The sequence below is a fragment of the Salmo trutta genome, chromosome 33 (genome assembly GCF_901001165.1).
Source record: "Salmo trutta chromosome 33, fSalTru1.1, whole genome shotgun sequence".
NCBI lineage: Eukaryota > Metazoa > Chordata > Actinopteri > Salmoniformes > Salmonidae > Salmo > Salmo trutta.
This window is the reverse complement of record NC_042989.1, coordinates 33,139,848-33,161,885: the sequence shown is the minus strand read 5'-3', so window position 1 is coordinate 33,161,885 and position 22,038 is coordinate 33,139,848.

Sequence of the window (22,038 nt, the reverse complement as noted above, 5' to 3'; positions counted from 1 at the left end):
GTTTCCTGTGGTGCTAGGCCTACCCTGGTTAGCTTGTCATGACCCCACTGTTTCCTGGCAACAGAGGGCTCTCACGGGGTGGTCGCGAGAGTGCTCGTGGAGGTGTTTAGGGGTTTCCGTTGGTGCTACTACGGTGGAAAGTCCAGACCAGGTCTCCACCGTGCGCATTCCCCTGAATATGCCGATTTGGCTCTCGCCTTCTCCAAAAAGAAGGCGACTCAATAACCACCCCATCGAAGGGGCGATTGTTCAATAAATCTCCTGGTAAACGCTGCACTTCCCAGGAGTCACGTGTATCCCCTCTCACAGGTGGAGACGGTGGCTATGGAAACATATGTCTCCGAATCCCTGCGTCAGGGGTACATTCGGTCCTCCACTTCACCCGTCTCCTCGAGTTTATTTTTTGTGAAGAAGAAGGAGGGAGGTCTGCGCCCATGTATTGACTATCGAGGTCTGAACCAGATCACTGTGAGGTATAGTTACCCGCTACCGCTCATAGCCACAGCGATTGAGTCAATGCATGGGGCGCGCTTCTCCACCAAACTAGATATCAGGAGCGCTTACAACCTGGTGCATATCCGGGAGGTTGACGAGTGGAAGACGGCTTTCTGTACCACCTCAGGGCACTATGAGTACCTCGTCATGCCGTACGGGTTGATGAATGCGCCATCAGTCTTCCAAGCCTTTGTAGACGAGATTTTCAGGGACCTGCACGGGCAGGGTGTAGTGGTGTATATTGATGACATTTTGATATACTCCTCTACATGCGCCGAGCATGTGTCCCTGGTGCACAGGGTGCTTGGTTGCCTGTTGGAGCATGACCTGTACGTCAAGGCTGAAAAATGTCTGTTCTTCCAACAGTCTGTCTCCTTCCTAGGGTACTGCATTTCCACTTCAGGGGTGGAGATGGAGAGTGACCGCAGTTCAGCCGTGCGTAATTGGCCAAATCCCACCACGGTAAAGGAGGTGCAGCGGTTCTTAGGGTTTGCCAACTACTACCGGAGGTTTATCTGGGGTTTTGGTCATTACCTCACTGCTGAAGGGGGCCCGGTACGTTTGCAGTGGTCGGCTGAGGGCTTTTGGTCACCTGAGGGCTCTGTTTACCTTGACTCCCGTGCCGGCCCATCCGGATCCCTCTTTGGCGTTCATAGTGGAGGTGGACGCGTCCGAGGCTGGGATAGGAGCTGTGCTATCTCAGCGCTTGGGTACACCACCGAAGCTCCGCCCCTGTGCCTTCTTCTCGAAGAGGCTCAGCCCGGCGAAGTGAAACTATGACGTGGGGGACCGGGAGCTGTTGGCTGTCTTCAAGGCCTTGAAGGCGTGGAGACATTGGCTTGAGGGGGCTAAACACCATTTTCTCATCTGGACTGACCACCGCAATCTGGAGTACATCCGGGCAGAGACTGAACCCTCGCCAGGCAAGGTGGGCCATGTTTTTCACCCGTTTTGTATTCACCCTTTCCTACAGACCAGGCTCCCAGAACGTGAAGGCAGACGCATTGTCCCGGCGTATGACACAGAGGAGCGGCCCATGGATCCCACTCCCATACTCCCCGCCTCCTGCCTGGTGGCGCCGGTAGTGTGGGAGCTGGACGCGGACATTGAGCAGGCGTTACGTGCAGAGCCCGCTCCCGTCCAGTGTCCCGCTGGGCGTCTGTATGTCCCGTCTGCTGTTCGTGATCGGTTGATCTATTGGGCCCAAACGTCACCCTCCTCTGGTCATCCTGGGATCGGTCGGACAGTGCGTTGTTTGAGCGGGAGGTACTGGTGGCCTACCTTGGCTATGGACGTGAGGGTTTATGTTTCCTCCTGCTCGGTGTGCGCCCATTAAACTGCTCCGTTGTAACACAGTTTTTGCTCTCCTGCGCCTGACTTCTCTGCCGCCAGTACGCACCCCTTACACTTGCAAGGGTTAACACGCTTAAATGTTTTACTCACGTCGGCCACGGAGAAGGAAAGCTCACAGTCCTTGGTAGTGGACCGTGTCGGTGGCACTGTGTTATCCTCAAAGTGGGCGAAGAAGGTATTTTGCTTCTCCAGAAGCAAGACAATCAAGGAACCAAAGGGAGTGACATATATAGGGAAGGTAATCAGGGAAGTGATGGAGTCCAGGTGAGTCTGAAGACGTGCAGGTATGCGTTATGATGGTGACAGGTGTGCGCCATAACGAGCAGCCTGGTGACCTAGAGGCCGGAGAGGGAGCACACGTGACAGGGCCGTTGAATTGTGACTCCACTTTGTCTCTATACTGACGTTTTACCTGTTTGATTGCCTTGCGGAGGGAATAACTACACTGTTTGTATTCTGCCATATTCCCAGCCATCTTGCCAGTCACATTCTGTTAAAGGTCCCCAAAGCACACACATCCTTGGGTCGCTCGTCTTTTCAGTTCACTGCAGCTAGTGACTGGAACGTGCTGCAACAAACACAAACTGGAGAGTTTTATCTCAATCTCTTCATTCAAAAGACTCAATCATGGACACTCTTACTGATAGTTGTGGCTGCTTTGCATGATGTATTGTTGTCTCTACCTTCTTGCCCTTTGTGCTATTGTCTGTGCCCAATAATGTTTGTACCATGTTTTGTACTGCTACCATGTTGTGCTGCTGCCATGTTGTGTTTCTAAGATGTTGTTGTCATGTCATGTTGCTACCATGCTGTGTTGTCATGTGTTGCTACCTTGCTATGTTGTTGTCTTAGGTCTCTCTTTATGTAGTGTTGTGGTGTCTCTCTTGTCGTGATGTGTGTTTTGTCCTATACATTTTTAATCCCAGCCCCCATCCCTGCAGGAGGCCTTTTGTCTTTTGGCAGGCCGTCATTGTATATAAGAATTTGTTCTTAACTGACTTGCCTAGTTAAATAAAGGTTAAATTAAAATAATACAATTAATAGTATGTTTATGTTATATAACATTTTCTGAAATTGACCAGATTAAATTATCATTGAAATTGCACACACATTGATATCAGACATGTACCTACTCCAATGCTCTGTTTCTGATGACTGGGATGAATGCAGGAGCAGATTCCAGGAGCAGGACAAGACATCCTCTTTGTGACTGATGACCTGTACCTGATAGGCCGATCTGGCTTATATTATTATGATGGTCATAATGCTTCTTGACAGTGTCATAAAGTGTATTTTCTACAAGTTATTAAAAATACGATGAAAATAAAACATGACTGTAATGAATTACAACAACAACAAATGATTTAATTCTAAATAGAATAATTTATTCAAATGTATTTTTTCCCTGCCAAGAAGTTTCCTTCCACCCCTGGATGCAGCCGATGCATTACTTTCTCTGACCAATATAACTAAGTAGAGAGCAGAAATCAGAGAATAGAGTATGCTACAATGCAATGACACCGCTAAAGAAAATTGAAAACTTAAATTTCATACTAAATATATTATGGCAATAGCAAACACTTTCACACATTCTCAAATACATTACAATCCCGTTTTCTCTCAGCTATTCGTGTGACTACAATACCAATGTTATGAACAAACAAACTTTGATTCCAAAATATGGCCATTGATAGACTCTATCACAGGAAATGTCTTGTTGTTGTAAGGGTAATACAATAAGCCAGATAGGCCTATCACTTACAGTACATGAGCATATGTCAGTCACATGTCACAAAGAGGGTGTCACGCCTGACCTGAGAGAGCCGTTTTTGTCTGTTTGGTTAGGTCAGGGTGTGACATGGGGTGGGCATTCTATGTGTTATATTTCTATGTTCCTACTCATTCAAGGGTTTTTCTTTATTTTGACTATTTTCTACATTGTAGAATAATAGTGAAGACATCAAAACTATGAAATAACACATGAAATCATGTTGTAACCACTTACACATTCAACACACCTACTCATTCAAGGGTTTTTCTTTATTTTTTACTATTTTCTACATTGTAGAATAATAGTGAAGACATCAAAACTATCAAATAACACATGAAATCATGTAGTAACCAAAAAAGTGTAAAACAAATCAAAATATATTTTATATTTGAGATTCTTCAAAGTATCCACCCTTTGCCTTGATGACAGCTTTGCACACTCTTGGGATGCATTTCAATTTTAAAATTTAAAGTTAAAAGTTCATTTGTGGAATTTCTTTCCTTCTTAAAACCTGTTGAGGATCCCTGCCCGGTATTGGGATTCATTGTCATGTGACCATGGCGGGGAATTCAAAACTGCAAGAGTCTAATCATTTCAAATACTCAAATAATCAACTATTTTCCTCCATTTGAAAGATACACATCTCCTAAATCTAACCACGTTGTCCGTTTTTCAAAGAGGCTTTACGGAGAATGCATAAAGTTAGGTTATGTTAGGAGAGTACATTGACAATAGCTGTGTGTAATGTTTAGCCAATTCAAAGAAGGGCGTCAACTGAGACAGAAAACCAGCTAGAATTATGCACTTACCTTTGACAATCTGCATCAGATGACACTCATAGGACATTATGTTATACAATACATGCATTTTTAGTTCCATCAAGTTCATATTTATATCCAAAAACAGCATTTACAGTCGCGGTGAAATTCAGAATTTTTTTCGGCTCGAATGCTCCCAGTGAATCCAGCGTTACAAATCACGGAATTACTATTCGAAAACATTGGTAAATTATAATATTGTCATTCAAAGAACAATATATTATCATCTCGTAATTGCTACCGAATGGCCAGATCTCAAAATAACTTTACTGGGAAATCACATTTTGCAATAAACGGGGTACTATGCTAATAACAACATGCTAGGCTATACAGGTTGGCAGCATCTAATATCATAATAACATTGTAAATATCCCCTTACCTTTGATTATCTCCATCAGAAGGCACTGCCAGGAATCCCAGGTCCAGAACAAATGTGGTTTCTTTTGACAAAGTTCATAATTTATGTCCAAATAACACCATGTAGTTAGCGTTCAGTAGGCTCCCACAAAACGTGGTGGGTGGGGGTGTAAAATCACGCCGAAAAGCTAAAAAAAACCTAGTAAATAATCTATTTACGTTAGTTCAAACATGTCAAACGTTGTTTAGCATCAATCTTTTGGTCCATTTTTAACGTGAAACATCAGTAATATTTTCACACGACCTGTTCTTTGTCTAGAAAAACGATTATGACAAATGCACTCTTCTCAGATTTATGCGCAGGCGCAAAAAAATGAAGTGACGACATGTCAACTTCCCTGCATTCTAATTTGCTCCCTGTTAATCATAGACGCTTCAAACAACTTTATAAAGATCGTTGACATCTAGTGGAAGCCGTAGGAGTTGCGAAATGAACCCTTTCTCACTGTGGTATCTATAAAACAATGACACTAAATAGTACAGTCACAAAATACAATTTTTTTTAATCTATTTTTCACAGGTTTTTGCCTGCAATATGAGTTTTGTTATACTTACAGACACCATTCAAACTGTTTTAGAAAATTCAGAGTGTTTTCTATCCAAATCTGGTAATAATATGCATATCCTAGCTTCTGAGTTGGTGTAGGTGGCAGTTAAAAATGGGCACATATTTTTTCCAAAATTTTCAATACTGCCCCCGTAGCCCGTAGAGGTTAATGCGTTTGAGCGAATCAGTTGTGTTGGTAAAAGACCAAGTCCATATTATGTCAAGAACAGCTCAAATAAGCAAAGAGAAACATTAAGACATGAAGGTCAGTCAATCCGGAAAATGTCAAGGACTTTGAAAGTTTCTTCAAGTGCAGTCTCAAAAACCATCAAGTGCTATGATGGAAATGGCTCTCCTGAGGTCCGCCACTGGAAAAGAAGACCCAGGGTTACCTCTGCTGCAGAGGATAAGTTCATTACAGTTACCAACCTCAGAAATTGCAGCCCAAATAAATGCTTCACAGAGTTCAAGTAATAGACACATCTCAACATTAACTGTTCAGAGGGGACTGCGTGAATCAGGCCTTCATGGTTGAATTACTGCAAAGAAACCACTACTAAGGACACCAATAAGAAGAAGAGACTTGCTTGGACCAAGAAACACGAGCAATGGACATTAGACTGGTGGGAATCTGTCCTTTGGTCTCATGAGTCTAAATTTGAGAATTTTGGTTCCAACCGCTGTGAGATGCAGAGTAGGTGAACGGATGATCTCCGCATGTGTGGTTCCCACCATGAAGCATGGAGGAGGAGGTGTGATGGTGTGGGGGTGCTTTGCTGGTGACACTGTTGGTGATTTATTTAGAATTCAAAGCACACTTAACCAGCATGGCTACCACAGCATTCTGCAGTGATATGCCATCCCATCTGGTTTGCGCTTAGTGGGACTATCATTTGTTTTCTCATTTGACTAAGAAGGATAGTGATGGAGGGCTGCATCAGATGACCTGGCCTCCGCAATCACCCGACCTCAACCAAATTGAGATGGTTTGGGATGAGTTGGACCACAGAGTGAAGGAAAAGTAGCCAACAAGTGCTCAGCATATGTGGGAATTTCTTCAAGTCTGTTGGAAAAGCATTCCAGTTGAAGCTGGTTGAGAGAATGCCAAGAGTGTGGAAAGCTGTCATCAAGGCAAAGGGTGGCTACTAAAATATATTTTGATTTGTTTAACACTTTTTTGGTTTCTACATGAATCCATATGTGTTATTTAATAGTTTTGATGTTTTCACTATTCTACAATGTAGAAAATAGTACAAATAAAGAGTAGGTGTGTCCAAACACAACAGGTCTAAATATATGTGTCATGAGAGTGTTATGACAGGTTATGTCAGCTGTTATGAAATATCATGACATGGTTATGACCGTGTCATAACGTGTTATGATGCTTGGTGTCAAATAAAGCGTTACCATTAATATGAACATTTCTTTGTAGATCCTCTCCTGATAGGATGCAGTATGCATTATACTGTAGAGCAGCGTTCCCTAACTGGCAGCCCACAGGTTTTCATTGTTGGACATAAAAGAAAAATCAGCTCCAAGTGATTTTAATTTAAGAAATCTGTTCCCAGGTATTCCCATGCATAATAGAGAGACACGTGATCATATATAACGTATATCTGTTTGGGCTTCTTGCGGTCAATTTGTAGTCTACAAATTATTTGTAATTATGTTCCGGCCCCCCAACAGAAAAAATTGTCCCCCGGCTGAGTCTAGTTGATGATCCCTGCTGTAGAGTTACATAACACACAAACAATCTCAATGGATCTCTTCCAGAGATTGGCAAACACTGTAAACCCCTGGATTAGCTTCTCTCAGTAATATGAATAGACATCAAGGTTAGAATGAACGAAGTTGGCTAGGCCTCTCTTTATTACTCTGCCACGTCGAATGTGGGGAACCGCCACTGCATATCGGAGTCATAATGGGAAATAAATATCATTTTATTTTTCACTCTCTCCCTCGGGTAATAACCCGCACACTAATTGAAAAACAACACTGGAAATCTTCAAAATGTAATATCGGAATATCTTGCCTGAGAGAAAAATGGCATAGAAAAAAGTCTTTATTTTCTTTAAGCAGGGCCTTGATGCTGAACGGAAAGCCACGACGAGGAAGAAAAAAAAGAAAAGAAAAAAAGACAGAGAACGGATAGAAAATAAAAGATCTGTGATAACCAGTCGGTCAGCCATGAAATTACACAAGTCAGCTCGCATTGCAGTGCCTCAGCCGAGACCCTTCATTTTATATAATTAACCCTCCATCTCTCCTAGCCCTTTGGCTCTCAGTCATGACCAGCAGCTGAGCCTGAAAATTATAGTGTTTCTCTTCCTTCACTCTCCAACTTCCTGTCTCAAAGTAGTAATGCATTTTCTTCTTATCTTAGGTAATGAGTTGGTTCTCAGTAACACACCATCTTGGTTGAGTCATTTACACTTACTTGTTTGAGCAATTTTATTATGCATAACGATGTGTCATGAACCATGTTGACGTCACACCCTGATCTGTTTCACCTGTCCTTGTTATTGTCTCCACCCCCTCCAGGTGTCGCTTGTTTTCCCCAGTGTATTTATCCCTGTGTTTCCTGTCTCAGTTCGTCTTGTATGTTCCAAGTCAACCAGCATTTTTTCCAGTTCTCCTGCTTTTGCTATTCTCCTTTTTCTAGTCCTCCTGGTTTTAACCCTTGACTGTTCTGAACTCTGTACCAACCTGCCTGACCATTCTGCCTGTCTTGACCTCAAGCCTGTCTGCCACTCTGTACATCCTGGACTCTGAACTGGTTTTGACCTTTTGCCTGTCCACGACCATTCTCTTGCCTACTCCTTTTTGGATAACTAAACATCTTAGACTCCAACCATCTGCCTCCTGTGTCGGAATCTGGGTCTCACCTTGTGTCATGATAGTTGATCTGTCTCTGAGTCTTTATGCTGATGAAAGGCATTTTTATTTTTAACTAGGTATGTCAGTGGGTTAACTGCCGTGTTCAGGGGCAGAACAACATATTTTTACCTTGTCAACTCGGGGATTCAATCTAGCAACCTTTCGGTTACTAGTTCAACGCTCTAACCACTAGGTTACCTGCCGCATTGTGGCCACAATGTGTCCTTCTGCTTAGTATTATGGATTACAACAAAATAAAGTACCATGTTATTAAGGGCATGCTGTCTTCATTCGTTTCAAGCAGCACTATCCAGCTACAGGAGATAATACGAAAAACCTTTATCACTTCACAGTAGAGTAGGCTAACATCAGTATTGATTGTAGACGTGTAGGCCAGGTTATAACGTTAAGATTATAATTTTTTCTGACCTTTAACTTTTTGGGATGACCGTATCCTGATATAAGATCAGTATCGTAATATCTGTATATCATACACTGCTCTATGGTTTGCATTCTAGTCTCAGTGAGGCTGCAGTCTAGCTCTCTCTGCTATAATTTCACAGACATAACCTTGCAGAGGAGCATTAGGGGAGTTAATTTGTTTTAGAAATGCCTATTAAAGTCCTGCACTACAAACCAAATGAATCTAAAACAATGAAAACACATAAGAAAAAAGAAAACATATGCATTATGTTTTGTTTGTGGCTTCAACATATTGGAGAATTAAATCAAATTGATTGTCAATAAAGACACATGCCTGTCTCATTGTATTGACTGTCTCTAGCAGAATTCTGTCTCTGCTCTCCAGCAAAAGTAATTTAGAAGGTATGCAGAAATAGAACAAAAATTAATTATACCAAATGTCAAGAGGTTTTGTTCCAATTGCTTGAAATATTTTCCTAAAGTCTTCTAATTTAAACAAGATACGCTGGATCTGGAGAGTGACAGGGTAATTATGGAACTTCAAGGTGAAAGCAGGGGCGTCATGCACCTATTATTTTAGAGTAGGCATGATATATGGGGTGGGGGGGGGTGTAGATTTTAGCATTTCTCAAACACCTGAAACAGCTTTTTTCCTGCAATCTAGAGATATAATCACTATTCCTATATTTTTCTGCATAGGTTATCTAAGCATACCTCTTTACCTGTTCAACTGTCATTTTATTAAATGATGCACATTGATTCTTTAAGAACTTTAATACCTTAGGAGTTAAGTACAACTGCCACACTGACTGCCAAATTGACACTGAGTCAATACTTTGTAGAAGCACCTTTGGCAGCGATTACAGTTGAGTCTTTCTGGGTATGTCTTTAAGAGCTTTCCACACCTGGATTGTGCAACATTTGCCCATTATTCTTTTAAAAATTCTTCAAGCTCTGTCAAATTGGTTGTTCATCATTGCTAGACAACCGTTTTCAGGTCTTGCCATAGATTTCAAGTAGATTTAAGTCAAAACTGCAACTCGGCCACACAGGAACATTCACTGTCTTCTTGGTAAGCAACTCCAGTGTAGATTTGTCCTTGTGTTTTAGGTTATTATCCTGCTGAAAGGTGAATTAATCTCCTAGTGTCTGGTGGAAAACAGACTGAACCAGGTTTTACTCAAGGATTTTGCCTGTGCTTAGCTCTATTCCGTTAACATTTTCCTGAAAAACTCTCCCAGTACTTAACGATTAAAAGCATATCCATAACACAATGCAGCCACCACTGTGCTTCCAAAAATGGAGAGTGGTACTCAGTAAGGTGTTGTATTGGATTTCACCCAAACATAATTCAAATCAAACTTTATTTGCCACATGCGCCGAATACAACAAGTGTAGACTTTACCGTGAAATGCTTATCACAAGCCCTTAACCAACAGTGCAGTTCAAGAAGAAAATATTTACCAACTACCGTAAATTCCGGACTATAAGCCGCAACTTTTTTCCCAGGCTTTGAACCTCGCAGCTTAAACAATGACGCGGCTAATATATGGATTTTTCCCGCTTTCAATTTTTTTTCTCCCAAAAAAACACATTCTGTGACGTGCTCAGTTTTTTGGCGGATGAAGCTTTCATGAGACCAATGAAATTGCCGAACGGGTTAAGGTCAAAAAACGTTTTTGTTTACTGTTTAGATTAAATCGAGAACTCTCAAACTTCCCATCATTCTGATTACGGTAGTCATTTTGTCACCCTCATCATGGCAAAGACACGGAGAAATGCATATGATGCAGCTTTCAAGTTGAAGGCGATTGATCTGGCTGTTGGAAAAGGAAATAGAGCTGCTGCACGGGAGCTTGGTCTTAATGAGTCGATGATAAGACGTTGGAAACAGCAGCGTGAGGAATTGACGCAGTGCAAAAAGACAACTAAAGCTTACTGCTAATTTTTTATTTTTTGTTACAAGCCATGTTTCGTTAAAGCCTATTTATTTTTTTACAAGTCGTGTTTCGTTAAAGCCTATTTATTTTTGTTACAAGCCGTGTTTCGTTAAAGCCTGTGTAAAGTTAATTTGTTTCAATGTACCGGTAGGCACCTGCAGCTTATAGACATGTGCGACTTATTTATGTTCAAAATAATATATATTTTTTTATTCAGTGGGTGCGGCTTATATTCAGGTGCGCTTAATAGAAAGTAAAAATAAAAAGTAATAATAAAAAGTAACACAATAAGAATAACAATAACAAGGCTATATACAGGGGGCACCAGTACCGAGTCAGTGTGCAGGGGTACAGGCTAGTTGAGGTAATCTGTATATGTAGGTGGGGGCGAAGTGACTATGCATAGGTAACAAACAGCGAGTAGCAGCAGTGTACAAGAGGGGGGAGGGGGGGACAATGTCAATTGTCCAGTGGCGATTTTTATGCATTGTTCAGCAGTCTAATGGCTTGGGGGTAGAAGCTGTTGAGGACCCTTTTGGTCCTAGACTGGGTGCTCCAGCACTGCTTGCCGTGCGGTAGCAGAGAAAACAGTCTATAACTTGGGAGACTGGAGTCTCTGACAATTTTATGGGCTCTCCTCTGACACCGCCGATTATATAGGTCCTGGATGGCAGGAAGCTTGGCCCCAGTGATGTACTGGGCCATTCGCACTACCCTCTGTAGGCCGAGCAGTTGCCATACCAGGCGGTGATGCAACCGGTCAGGATGCTCTCGATGGTGCAGCTGTAGAACCTTTTGAGGATCTGGGGGCCCATGCCAAATCTTTTCAGTCTCCTGAGAGGGAAAATGTTTTGTTGTGCCCTCTTCACAACTGTCTTGGCATGTTTGGACCATGATATTTCGTTGGTGATGTGGACACCAAGGAACTTGAAACTCTCAACCCGCTCCACTACAGCCCCGTCAATGTTAATGGGGGCCTGTTCGGCCCACCTTTTCCTGTAGTCCACGATCAGCTCCTTTGTCTTGCTCACATTGAGGGAGAGGTTGTTGTCCTGGCACCACACTGCCAGTTCTCTGACCTCCTCCCTATAGGCCGTCTCACTCTTGTCGGTGATCAGGCCTATCACTGTTGTGTCATCAGCAAACTTAATGATGGTGTTGGAGTCGTGTTTGGCCACGCAGTCGTGGGTGAGCAGGGAATACAGGAGGGGACTAAGTACACACCCCTGAGGGGCCCCAGTGTTAAGGATCAGCATGGCAGACGTATTGTTGCCTATTCTTACCACCTGGGGGCGGCCCGTCAGGAAGTCCAGGATCCAGTTGCAGAGGGAGGTGTTTAGTCCCATAGTCCTTAGCTTAGTGATGAGCTTCGTGGGCACTATGGTGTTGAACGCTGAGCTGTAGTCAATGAACAGCATTCTCACATAAACTCAGCAAAAAATAAATGTCCTCTCACTGTCAACTGCGTTTATTTTCAGCAAACTTAAGATGTGTAAATATTTGTATGAACATAAGATTCAACAACTGAGACATAAACTGAACAAGTTCCACAGACATGTGACTAACAGAAATGGAATAATGTGTTCCTGAACAAAGGGGGGGAGGTCAAAAGTAACAGTCAGTATCTTGTGTGGCCACCAGCTGTATTAAGAACTGCAGTGAATTTCCTCCTCATGGACTGCACTAGATATGCCAGTTCTTGCTGTGAGATGTTACCCCACTCTTCCACAAAGGCACCTGCAAGTTCCCAGACATTTCTGGGGGGGAATGGCCCTAGCCCTCACCCTCCAATCCAACAGGTCCCAGACGTGCTCAATGGGATTGAGATCCGGGCTCTTCGCTGGCCAACACTGACATTCCTGTCTTGCAGGAAATCATGCACAGAATGAGCAGTGTGGCATTGTCATGCTGGAGGGTCATGTCAGGATGAGTCTACAGGAAGTGTACCACATGAGGGAGGAGGATGTCTTCCTTGTAACGCACAGCGTTGAGATTGCCTGCAATGACAACAAGCTCAGTCTGATGATTTAAAAAAATATATATATATATTTCACCTTTATTTAACCAGGTAAGCTATTTGAGAACAAGTTCTCATTTACAACTGCGACCTGGCCAAGATAAAGCAAAGCAGTGCGACACAAACAACAACATAGAGTTACACATGGAATAAACAAGCGTCCTTTCAATAACACAATAGAAAAAAAGAATGTGTGTGTGCAAATGGCGTGAGGAGGTAGGCAATAAATAGGCCATGGTAGTGAAGTAATTACAATTTAGCAGATTAACACTGGAGTGAAAAAATGAGCAGATGCTGATGTGCAAGTAGAGATACTGGTGTGCAAAAGAGCAGAAAGTAAATAACATTTTAGCAGACGCTCTTATGCAGAGCGACTTACAGTAGTGAATGCATACATTTCATAATTTTTTTTTCTCCGTACTGGTCCCCCGTGGGAATCGAACCCACAACCCTGGCGTTGCAAACACCATGCTCTACCAACTGAGCCACATGGGACCCAATAAAAATAGTATGGGGACAGTATAGGGATGAGGTAGGTAGATTGGGTGGGTTATTTACAGATGGACTATGTACAGCTGCAGCGATCGGTTAGCTGCTCAGATAGCTGATGTTTAAAGTTAGTGAGGGAAATATAAGTCTCCAGCTTCAGCGATATTTGCAATTTGTTCCAGTCACTGGCAGCGGAGAACTGGAAGTAAAGGTGGCCAAAGGAGGTGTTGGCTTTGGGGACGACCAGTGAGATATACCTGCTGGAGCGCGTGCTGCGGGTGGGTGTTGTTATCGTGACCAGTGAACTGATATAAGGCAGAGCTTTACCTAGCATAGAATTATAGATGACCTGGAGCCAGTGGGTCTGGCGACGAATATGCAGCGAGGGCCAGCCGACTAGAGCATACAGGTCGCAGTGGTGGGTGGATTAAGGTGATTTGGTAACAAAACGGATGGCACTGTGATAGACTGCATCCAGTTTGCTGAGTAGAGTATTGGAAGCTATTTTGTAGATGACATCGCCGAAGTCGAGGATCGGTAGGATAGTCAGTTTTACTAGAGTAAGTTTGGCGGAATGAGTGAAGGAGGCTTTGTTGCGAAATAGGAAGCCGATTCTAGATTTGATTTTGGATTGGAGATGTTTAATATGAGTCTGGAAGGAGAGTTTACAGTCTAGCCAGACACCTAGGTATTTGTAGTTATCCACATATTCTAGGTCAGAACCGTCCAGGGTTGTGATGCTAGTCGGGCGGGCGGGTGCAGGCAGCGAACGGTTGAAAAGCATGCATTTGGTTTTACTAGCATTTAAGAGCAGTTGTAGGCCACGGAAGGAGTGTTGTATGGCATTGAAGCTTGTTTGGAGGTTAGTTAACACAATGTCCAAAGAAGGGCCAGAAGTATACAGAAATGTGTTGTCTGCATAGAGGTGGATCAGGGAATCACCCTCTGTCACAAGGGTCGTATGAAGGGGACCAAGGCGCAGCGTGTAAAGTGCTCATATTTCCTTTATTTTATGAGAACACTTAAACAAAAAGAAAAAATTACAGCCAACAGTTCCGTAAGGTACAACGACTATACGGAAAACAACCACCCACAAAACCCAAAGGAAAACAGGCTGCCTAAGTATGGCTTCCAATCAGAGACAACAAAAGACACCTGCCTCTGATTGGAAACCATACTCGGCCAAACCTGGAAAACGAAACATAGAAAATGAAAACTAGAACACATTCCCCTAGAAACCAACAAACCCCAAAACACACAAAACAACCCACCTGCCATGCCCTGACCATTCTACTATGGCAAATGACCCTTTTCACTGGTCAGGACGTGACACCCGCAGCAAGAGCGACATCATTGATATATACAGAGAAAAGAGTCGGTCCGAGAATTGAACCCTGTGGTACCCCCATAGAGACTGCCAGAGGTCCAGACAACAGGCCCTCCGATTTAACACACTGAACTCTGTCTGCAAAGTAGTTGGTGAACCAGGCGAGGCAGTCATTTGAGAAACCAAGGCTATTGAGTCTGCCGATAAGAATACGGTGATTGACAGAGTCGAAAGCCTTGGCCAGGTCAATGAAGATGGCTGCACAGTACTGTCTTTTATCGATGGCGGTTATGATATCTTTTAGTACCTTGAGCGTGGCTGAGGTGCACCTGTGACTAGCTCGGAAACCGGATGGCACAGCGGAGAAGGTACGGTGTGATTCGAAATGGTCAGTGATCTGTTTATTAACTAGGCTTTCGAAGACTTTAGAGAGGCAGGGCAGGATGGATATAGGTCTGTAGCAATTTGGGTCTAGAGTGTCACCCCCTTTGAAGAGGGGGATGACCGCGGCAGCTTTCCAATCTTTAGGGATCTCGGACGACACGAAAGAGAGGTTGAGCAGACTGGTAATAGGGGTTGCAACAATATAGATAGTTTTAGAAAGAGAGGGTCCAGATTGTCTAGCCCAGCTGATTTGTACGGGTCCAGGTTTTGCAGCTCTTTCAGAACATCTGCTATCTGGATTTGGGTGAAGGAGAAGCTGGGGAGGCTCGGGCAAGTAGCTGCGGGGGGCGGAGCTGTTGGCCGGGGTTGGGGTAGCCAGTAGGAAAGCGTGGCCAGCCGTAGAGAAATGCTTGTTGAAATTTTCGATTATCATGGATTTATCGGTGGTGACCGTGTTACCTAGCCTCAGTGCAGTGGGCAGCTGGGAGGAGGTGCTCTTGTTCTCCATGGACTTGACAGTGTCCCAAAACGTTTTGGAGTTAGAGCTACAGGATGCAAATTTCTGTTTGAAAAAGCTAGCCTTTTCCTGACTGACTGCGTGTGTTGGTTCCGGACTTCCATGAATAGTTGCATATCGCGGGGACTATTCGATGCTATTGCAGTCCGCCACAGGATGTTTTTGTGCTGTCAAGGGCAGTCAGGTCTGGAGTGATGGAGTGATGATGCTGTGACACACCGCCCCAGACCATGACGGACCCTCCACCTCCAAATTGATCCCGCTCCAGAGTACAGGCCTCGGTGTAACGCTCATTCATTCGACGATAAACGCGAATCTGACCATCACCCCTGGTGAGACAAAACCACGACTCATCAGTGAAGAGCACTTTTAGCCAGTCCTGTCTGGTCCAGCGACGGTGGGTTTGTGCCCATAGGCGACGTTGTTGCTGGTGATGTCTGGTGAGGACCTGGCTTACAACAGGCCTACAAGCCCTCAGTCCAGCCTCTCTCAGCCTATTGCGGACAGTCTGAGCACTGATGGAGGGATTGTACGTTCCTGGTGTAACTCGGGCAGTTGTTGTTGCCATCCTGCACCTGTCCCGCAGGTGTGATGTTCGGATGTACCGATCCTGTGCAGGTGTTGTTACATGTGGTTTGCCACTGCAAGGATGACCAGCTGTCCGTCATGTCTCCCTGTAGGGCTGTATTAGGCGTCTCACATTACAGACATTGCAATTTATTGCACTGGCCACATCTGCAGTCCTCATGCCCCCTTGCAGCCTGCCTAAGGCACGTTAACGCAGATGAGCAGGGACCCTGGGCATCTTTCTTTTGGTGTTTTTCAGAGTCAGTAGAAAGGCCTCTTTAGTGTCCTAAGTTTTCATAACTGTGACCTTAAGTGCCTACTGTCTGTAAGCTGTTAGTGTCTTTTTTTTAAAACTTTGTTTATTGAACTTTCAACACCAGCATTTAAAAGATAATTGCACTTGTAAGTTAGTTGGTAGTAATATAAAACAACACATCAAAGACAACAATACAGCAAAACAAAGAGAGAGACAAACATAAATAAATGAAAAATAAACATAAAAAATAAAAAGACAAGAAAATAGATATATTTTGATACAGTTGTTACAGGTCAACTAGCACAGATAATACAGTCCTTAACATCCAAGATGTCGTGTATGTCTCGCTAACAAAGTGACAAAGGCAATTACATTCTTCTTCATTTTGGTCAATTGTATTGTGGGTAAGGAAACCCCAAATAATACAATAAAAGGTTCTGGCTCGATCTGTGTGCCGCTTAATTCTGAGAGTGTGTTAAAGATGTCTTTCCAGAAACCAACAAGAGATGGGCAACACCAAAACACGTGTACATGATTAGCAGGAGACTGGTTACAAGGGTTCACATCTTTGTAAATTTTGGATAATCTTGCTTTGGTCCAGTGGGCCCTATGAATGAGTTCGCATTGAATGAGACCGTGCCGAGCACAAATAGAAGAGCTATGTATCCTTTTGAGTGCCCCTTCCCATAGTTCATAAGATATTTCCTCAACCAGTTCCTCCTTCCATGAGGATTTAATATTGTTTAATGAGGTGGTTTGTAGTGAGCAAATTTGACTATAGATTATTGACAAGGTGTCTTTCAAAGTAGAAAGTGGGATAAGAAATGTGTCAAACTGTGTTTCACCAGGAAGGGTGGGGGAGTGGGGATCTATGCTGTGGACGTAACTCCGAACTTGTAAGAACCTAAAGAAATTAAGTCTGGAGAGACCAAATTTAGCTGACAATTGTTCCAACGTTGTGACGCACGTCGAAGAGGGGAGACCAAGGTGCAGCATGGTAAGTGCTCATGATTAATATTTATTATAACTCAGAACACTAAATCAAAACAAACAAAGGAAAACGAACGTCACGTTCTGCAGGCTTTACTGAGCTGTACAAAAACAAGATCTCACACTGAAGAAGGGAAAACGGGCTGTCTAAGTATGATTCCCAATCAGAGACAACGATAGACAGCTGCCTCTGATTGGAAACCATACTCAGCCAAAACAAAGAAATACAATGACATAAAATGCCCACCCCATATCACACCCCGACCTAACCAAACAGAGAAAAATGGCTCTCTCAGGTCAGGGCGTGACAAACGTACTAAATGTATTGTTAATATAGAGATCTCTGAATCTTTTAATACGGAGACTAGACTAAGGAGAGGTGTAGCAAAGACCAGCATTCCAAATTGTCCTTAGTACGGGTTAAAAGAGGAGCAAAGTTGATTTGAAAAAGGTTTTCAAACCTGATTGTGACATGTAAATAAAACTACTGTGAGCAATTTTAAATGGCAAGCTATGTAAAGGGGAATTTTTTGCGGCCATATTAAACGGCATCAATTCACTTTTACTGAGATTCAGTTTATACCCTGATAAGTGACCGAAGGATGTGAAAGTGATAAGGGCAGCAGGAACAGAAACAGAAAGGTTGGATGTGTATAATAATAAATCATCTGCATATAAAGACAGTTTGTGTTCGTGTCCGTATCTGACTATACCTTTGATGAGGGAGTTGGAGCGAAGTGCTATTGCAAGGGGTTCTATGGCGAGGGCAAACTGTAAGTGACTTAAAGGACAACCCTGGCGTGTCGATCGTTGCAAAGGGAAGCAATCTGATTGGGTGTTATTAGTCCTGACAGAGGCTTGAGGGGAGGAGTACAGAAGTCTTTTCCAAGTCATGAATTTGGAGCCAAAGCCAAATTTACTTGGAGTTTAAAAATAGTATTTCCATTCCACCCGGTCAAACGCTTTCTCCGCATCCAGGGATATAATGGCTTCAGAAGCATTGGCGACAGAAGGATTATATATAATATTAAATAATCGTTGAAGATTGAAGAATGAGTGTCTATTTTTAATAAATCCTGTTTGATCCAGAAATATAATAGATGGGAGGACTGTTTCCAGACGCATTGTTAGGAGTAACATTTAGCAGGCTAATTGGACGGTATGATACACAGTCAAGAGGGTCTTCGTTTTCTTTAAGAATAAGATAAATGGTTGCCTGAGTGAGAGTCTGTGGGAGAGCACCATTTACAACTGCTTCATTGTACATTTAAATTAGAGTAGGGCTATTTTGGAGAGAAACTTTTTATAAAACTCTGCCGAGTAGCCGTCAGGCCCTGAGCTTCTCCCGGATTGAAGGGATTTGACAGCATTAGACAATTCTTCAACAGTGATCGGCTGCTCAATTTTTTTGACCAAATCCCGGCTGACAGAAGGCACAGCAAGTGAGAGGAAGAAATCATCCAATTCCAATGTAAATCTCTTGAACTCATCATTGATCCCCCTAGGGTCTAATGATATCCCAATGTACGAATTTTAGGAATCTGGCGTGATGATGATAGTTCACGTAACTTGTGAGCTAATAATTTACTGGCTTTATCTCCTTGTTCATAGTAAGTGCTCCTAGACTTGACAAGCAGTTGAGTAACCCGGTCTGTTAATAATGTGTCAAATTCTGCTTGCAAAGTTAAACGCTCCTTAGAAATATCATGAGATGGTGAAACGGCATAAATGTCATCTAATTGGGAAATACAGCATGTTAACATGGAATGGAAAGTCTGTCATCTACAAGGAAGTAGTCTACGCACGTAAAAGTGTGGTGAATTTTTGTACTGACTGGGTGTATTGATTCACCATCCAAAGTGTAATTAATAATTTCACGATGCTCAAAGGGATATTCATTGTCTGTTTAAATTTAGCTTTTACCCATCTAGCAATAGGTGTCCTTCTTTGTGAGGTATTGGAAAACCTCCCTGGTCTTTGTGGTTGAATCTGTGTTTGAAATGTTCTGTTCGACTGAGGGACTTTATAGACATATATGTGTGGGGTACAGAGATGAGGTATTTGTAAATATAATCAATTTTAAATCCAGGCTGTAATACAACAAAATGTGGAAACGGTCAAGGAATGTGAATACTTTCTGGAGGCACTGTAAGTGCTAAGTCAGTCAAGAATGAAAGCATTTTTTGTATTTTCTAAAGTCTTGCAACCTTGCCAGCAAGCATACCAGCTAAGATAGACAGTCTACTCTAACTTGATTGATAGCCTGAAAAGGCATGGTAGCTAGTTATGAGGTTGCGAGATTGGGAACCTATCTAGCGGGCTAGTTAAAGCCAACCTCAAACAATTGCTAGGTGGCTAGTAAATCAAATCATATCAAGTTTTATTGGTCACTTACACATGTTAGCAGATGTTATTGTGAGTGTAGCGAAATGCTTATGCTTCTAGATCTGACAGTGCAGCAGTATCTAACAGGTAATATCTAACAATTCCAACAAAAAAATAATATCTTACAAATTCCACAACAAAACCTAATACACACAATCTAGTAAAGGAATGGGATGAGAATATATAAGTATAAAATATATGGATGAGCAGTGACAGAGTGGCTAAGATGCAATAGATAGTAAGGAATAGATAGTGAAGGATACAGTATACAGTATATACAGAAGAAGTCAGAAGCCAGAAGTCAGAAGTTTACATACACCTTTGCCAAATACATTTAAACTCAGTTTTTCACCATTCCTGGCATTTAATCCTAGTAAAAATCACCTGTTTTAGGTCAGTTAGGATCACCACTTTACTTTAAGAATGTGAAATGTCAGAATAATAGTTGAGAGAATGATATATTTCAGCTTTTATTTCTTTCATCACATTCCCAGTGGGTCAGAAGTTTACATACACTCAATTAGTATTTGGTAGAGTTGCCTTTAAATTGTTTAACTTGGGTCAAACATTTCAGGTAGCCTTCCACAATAAGCTCCCCACAATAAGTTGGGTGAATTTGGCCCATTCTTCCTAACCGAGCTGGTGTAACTGAGTCAGGTTTGTAAGCCTCCTTGCTCGCACAATCTTTTTCAGTTCTGCCCACAAATTTTCCATCGGATTGATGTCAGGCCTTTGTGATGGCCACTCCAATACCTTGACTTTGTTGTCCTTAAGCCATTTTGCCACAACTTTGGAAGTATGCTTGGGGTCATTGTCCATTTGGAAGACCCATTTGAGACCAAGCTTTAACATGATGTCTTGAGATGTTGCTTCAATATATCCACATAATTTTCCTCCCTCATGATGCCATCTATTTTGTGAAGTGCACCAGTCCCTCCTGCAGCAAATCACCCCCACAACAGGATGTTGCCACCCCCATGCTTCATGGTTGGGATGGTGTTCTTCGGCTTGCAAGCCTCCCTCTTTTCCCTCTAAACAGAACAATGGTCATCATGGCCAAACAGTTCTATTTTTGTTTCATCAGACCAGAGGACATTTCCCCAAAAAGTACAACCTTTGTCCCCATGTGCAGTTGCAAACCGTAGTCTGGATTTTTATGGCGGTTTTGGAGCAGTTGCTTCTTCCTTGCTGAGCGGCCTTTCAGGTTATGTCGATACAGGATTTGTTTTACTGTGGATATAGATACTTTTGTACCTGTTTCCTCCAGCATCTTCACAAGGTCCTTTGCTCTTGTTCTGGGATTGATTTGCACTTTTCGCACCAAAGTACGTTCATCTCTAGGAGACAGAACGCGTCTCCTTCCTGAGTGGTATGACGGCTGCGTGGTCCCATGGTGTTTATACTTGCGTACTATTGTTTGTACAGATGAGCGTGGTACCTTCAGGCGTTTGGAAATTGCTGAACCAGACTTGTGGAGGTCTACAATTTATTTTCTGAGATCTTGGCTGATTTCTTTTTTATTTTCCCATGTCAAGCAAAGAGGCACTGAGTATGAAGATAGGCTTTGAAATACATCCACAGGTACACCTCCAATTGACTCAAATGATGTCAATCAGAAGCTTCTAAAGCCATGACATCATTTTCTGGAATTTTCCAAGCTGTTTAAAGGCACAGTCAACTTAGTGTAAACTTCTGACCCACTGGAATTGTGATACAGTGAATTATAAGTGAAATAATCTGTCAGTAAACAATTGTTGGGAAAATTACTTGTGTCATGCACAAAGTCGATGTCCTAACCGACTTGCCAAAACTATAGTTTGTAAACAAGACATTTGTGGAGTGGTAGAAAAACGAGTTTTAATGACTCCAACCTAAGTGTACGTAAACTTCAGACTTCAACTGTACATATGAGATGAGTAATGCAAGATATGTAAGCATTCTTAAAGTATCATTATTATAGTGACTTGTGTTTCATTTATTAAAGTGGCCAATGATGTCAAGTCTGTAGGTAGGCAGCCGCCTCTCTGTGCTAGTGGTGGCGGTTTAACAATCTGATGGCCTTGAGATAGAACCTGTACTGACCTCGCCTTCTGGATGGAAGCGGAGTGAACAGGTAGTGGCTCGGGTGGTTATTGTCCTTGATGATCTGTTTTGCCTTCCTGTGACATCGGGTGTTGTAGGTGTGCTGGAGTGCAGGTAGTTTGCCCCTGGTGATGCGTTGTGCAGACCGCACCACACTCTGGATTGCCCTGCGGTCGTGGGTGGTGCAGTTGCCGTACAAGGCGGTGATACAGCCCAACAGGATGCTCTCAATTGTGCACCTGTAAAAGTTAGGGAAGGGTTTTCGGTGACAAGCCACATTTTTTCAGCCTTCTGAGGCGCTGTTGCGCCTTCTTCACCACCCTGTCTGTGTGCGTGGACCATTTCAGTTTGTCGGTGATATGTACACTGAGGAACTTTAAAAA